The sequence below is a fragment of the Camponotus floridanus genome, unplaced genomic scaffold (genome assembly GCF_003227725.1).
Source record: "Camponotus floridanus strain SB8 unplaced genomic scaffold, Cflo_v7.5 scaffold36, whole genome shotgun sequence".
NCBI lineage: Eukaryota > Metazoa > Arthropoda > Insecta > Hymenoptera > Formicidae > Camponotus > Camponotus floridanus.
In genome coordinates, this window is record NW_020229503.1 from 1,578,210 (window position 1) to 1,583,269 (window position 5,060).

Sequence of the window (5,060 nt, forward strand, 5' to 3'; positions counted from 1 at the left end):
CGTGTACTCATATCTCAGCAAATAATATAACAGTGAAAAAATTAGTCGCAGTGTTTTTTCGCTTCGAGAATAAGAATCTAGTCAGTGAAATAATACACACACATACACACACACACACACACACACACACACACACACACACACACACACAGTGTTTGATGTAAGGTGTCTCATCGAAAATACAAGTAGATCTCGTTGAATTAATTCAAAAAGTTTTATATCGTTTTGTAAACAATCACGTAAAATTTCGAGATATTAATTTTAGAAGATTGATCAATGAGCGCGCGCGCGCGATCTGCGTAGCTAGACCATAAGATGTACAGTAAGTGACAATTATTTATTCCTAGGCGGGGTTAGGTTAGGTTAGGGCAAAAGGAGCTGGCCAATCATCGTGGCAGCGCAGCAGTGGCTGATTGGCCAGTTCTACGCTCCCCTTGCCCCGCCTAGAATCACTGTCGCTTATTGTATGCTCTAGGCGTGCCAGTGACGAGTGTCACATGATAATGAAAAATTGACCTGTACGTACTTCGATTCTTATCTTTTTGTTGTCGTGTTTCTTATCCTTTCGTTATCGATGTTACTTAAAAAATAACGCTTTGCCATTACTGTTACTTTTCGTAAAAAGTAACTCGTTATCATTACTCGTTATCAATTTTGAACAGAACTCGTTACCGTTACTAAGAAAGTAACAATTTTGTTATTTTTTCGTTACTTTTTAGAATACTAAAATTAATTGCGTAATTGATTTTAAAAAATATAATTATTATTTTTATTATACTCGATAATTAAATTATTCCAACACATTAAAATATGTTTCATATTACACTTTCCATTTGCAAGTTAGAAATTTTAGATTTATCAATACAGAAAAACGCATGTATATATAAACGCATGTATAATTTTCCAAAATATTTGTAAGATATTTTGCAATAGAAGTAAATTTTCCAATTATCAAGATATCATGGATTGCAAAATTACGATCGGGTATTAATGACATATCATATATATTTTATAGCGACTAAGTAGCAATAAAATGTGATTAATCAAGTGCATTGCTACTTAGTGAGCAATCGTGCTATTAGATACACTCTATTACAGGTAAGCTAATCGTGATTTCGATCATCGATTCTGTAGACTCAAAACATCGATAAACGTTTATAGCGCCTTCTCATATGATTGCATTTATTTAATATTACAACTGCTCATGTTGATTTATTAAATAGAGATAACTAAAGTAACGATAAAAGTAACATTTAAATTCGATACAGTTATTGTAAAAGTGTAACAATGTTACTATTATTGTTACAGACAGAAAAAAATAACGATTGCCGAAAACAAGTAATGATAACGACGTTACAAGTAATGCTTAACATCCCAATTCCGTATATATATATATATATATATATATATATATATATATATATATATATATATGTGTGTGTCTTAAAGATATTTTTTATAATTCTTATTATTTGATAAAATAGATAATCATTTTAGAAACTCAATATAATTTTGATTCTTACCAATTAATGTTCAGCTTCCCTATTTTTCGCCGAATGAAATTAATTAATTTCCTCTACTCAATGTATTTGCCGATTGCTTAATTTTGATTTCTGATTGAATTACAAAATTATTTTGGTTTCGTCTATTTTTTGTTTAAGAATAACGTTTTATGTTAATTGGAAAAGTACTTTTCTATAGTATACACGTATTTTCGCTTAGAGATGTATTTTTAGATTAGAGATGAATATTTTTTGTTGTATGTACACACACACACGCGAGCGCGCGCGCTCGAACATCCTTCCATCCATCCATACATGCATACATATAAATATACATACATACATACATACACACACACACACACACACACACACACACACACACACATACACACACACAACGCACGCACGTATGTACGCACTAGCAGGAATGGAATCCCGGTATATATATATATATATATATATATATATATATATATATATATATATATGACAATCGAAAACATCACACGCACATACGCAAATCGCACACATATGTGAAATTTAATAAAGAATATAAATTCTTATAATAATCTTATAATATTAACTTTTATAATGGCATATTGGCGATATCCCGCCAGCGCGATATGTTACAATTGTTTTACTCGCACTTTCTCCATTCGAGTATCGAATGAGTAAGATAGTTGGACAAGAATAAAATATAAAAATTATTATAATAAAAATCGGAGTGCCTCCTATTATTTTCTTCTCCGTGTTTCACGTACGTGCACTTCGCATGGTGCATGTGACGTTTTTCGATTGTCATACACATATACAACTACTAAAGAACTATTCCTGCCGGTACGTGTTCGTACGCACGTACGCGCGCATGCACACACATATGCATACATGTGTGAATTCAAAATAAATAAATAAATAAATATATATATGTGTACATACAGGGTGTATCTGAAATGATGCACTAAACTTTAGGAGCGTATTCTAGAGATCAAAATAAGATTTTTTTTCCCTATAAACATGGATCCGCAAATAAACTCCCTTCCGAACTAGAGGTCCCTAAAGTTTGGGGAAAAAAATTGAAAATTAGCTGTATTATAGATTGCCTTATTATTTGACTTTAGTTTTAACGTTATTTATCACCCTTTCTTGAGAGATAAATAAATTTCTTGAGAGATAAATAAATTTGCATTGCGGTGTTTGGTCAATTTCATACATTTTCGAATTTTAACTCGGAGGGGGGTTCATTTGCATTGTTGGACTAATATTTATAAGAAAAAAGTCTTATTTTGACCTTTAAAATGTTCCTAAAGTTTAGTGCATCATTTCAGATACACTCTGTATATATATATATATATATATATATATATATATATATATATATAATATATACAACAATCTTTCTTATCTTTCTAGAATTATGTAAATTGTTTTATATAATTACGCAAAAATTAATTTTTTATCGAAAATTTCCAACCACAATGGCAATATTATTTTATCAAATAATCTAACAAGGGAAACACCAAGCAGCATACTCACAGATTTCAATGAATTTTATATATGTGTAGTTCTACCTTCCCATTAAATCACCTTAAAATAATACAACAAAGCTCTTAATTGTGAGAAAAACACGCACTTTAAAGATTTACGTACGCGTTAAGTACCGAACAGAAACAATAGATTTTTGGCATAGCGCAGTGGTTGAGATGCTTAATTAGTACGCTGCGTGTCGCTAGTAAAATCTTACTTTTGAAATCTTTTTTGAAATATTTTTTTCACATTGAAAATATAAAATATATTTAAAAATCAATTGAATTTATTTATTTACTATGCAGAAAACTATAAATAATAATTATTATATGCAATAACATTTATAACAATCATTTTTAATTAATTTTAAGTTTTTTTATGCAATAAATCTTTTATAAAAAGAAAAATAGATAGAGTTAATAAGAAAGGCCATATTTTTAAATATGAATGAGATTTGTCTCTCACTAATAATTAAAAAAATGCTCCTGTAAAAATCCAAGTTTTATTCAATGCGCCTATTACAAAAATATATTATATTTTGAATGTTTTTTTGATAAGTATTACCCTAAAATATGTGATCACTCTTGTGAATCTGATTCTAATTGATCAAATGTGAATATTTTGATTATTAAAAATAAAAGCTTTTGATACATACACAATGAGTTTTAAATATAAATTAAAAAAAGATATAAATTTTCTTATTAACTTTTTCTGCCTATCTTCCTTTTTTAAAATGTTTATTGCATAAAAAACTTACAATTAATTAACAAAAATTATTTATAATTCTCATTGCATGTAATAATTATTATTTATAATTTTTTGCATACCAAATAAATTTAATTAATTTTTAAATATATTTTATAAATAAAACATTAATTTGTCTGTAAAAATAATAAAAATATATAATAGAATTAACTTCAATGTATTTAAAAAAAGTATTTAAAAAAATTTCAAAAGTAAGATTTGAACCAGCGACATGCAGCGCATATTTTCGTTTGGTACTTAACATGCACGTAAATCTTTAAATGCGTTTTTCTCGCGAATACTTGAGAGGTGCATTGTATTACTTTAAGATGATTTAGTGGGAGGGTGGAACTACAACATATATAAAGTTTATCGAAATATTGATGAGTATGGTGTTTAGTGTCTTGTAAGACATCTATAGTCGTGAATATGTATAGAATATTTCATATAGTGTTGCAAGATGTTTACTCCGAAACTTGACATTGCATAGAAAATGTTTCAAATAAAATTTATAAAGTTTTGAGAGAGAAAGGTTGATAATTTTGAATTTTTATTGAAGTCATTTTTCAAGATTGTGAAGATCGACTTAGTTTTTTTAAATGGAACATCACTTTAATTTTATTATACAAATCGATTCTCTTCTCTTATTTTGTATGTAAAAATATTGAGACAAGATAATATAAAAATGAATAATATAAAAATGAATATTTTATGAAATATCTTAATTTTATAAAATTATATAAAATGATGTAAAATTATGTCAAATTAAAGTATAAAATATATCTTAAACTCAATATCTTAAACTCAATTTTTGGCTTATTTTGATTTATTATTAATTTTTTAATACTAATTTTTAATACTAATTTATTTTTAATATTAATGTTTAATACTAATTATTAATATTAATCTTTTATACACAATATTATGAAATTGATTTATAAAAAAATTAAGATAATTTAAAATACTAGATTATAACCTTTAAATAATCTTGAAAAATGATCTTATAATTAGTTAAAATTCAAGATTATCAACTTTTTTGCCTCAAAATTTTACAAATTTCTGAAATATTTTTTGTAGGACCAAGTTTCTAAAAAAACATTTTATAATTCTTTGTAAAACATCCTATATGCGACTTATATGTGAAAAATTAGATAATGTTATTATGATTAATGCTATTATGATTAAACCATCCTATTCTTTCAAATTATTCAAATATTAAGATTATGCAAAGAAAAAAAGCGGATTAAAAAAAAGTGTAATTTCTGTTTAATTAAAGTACTTTTCATA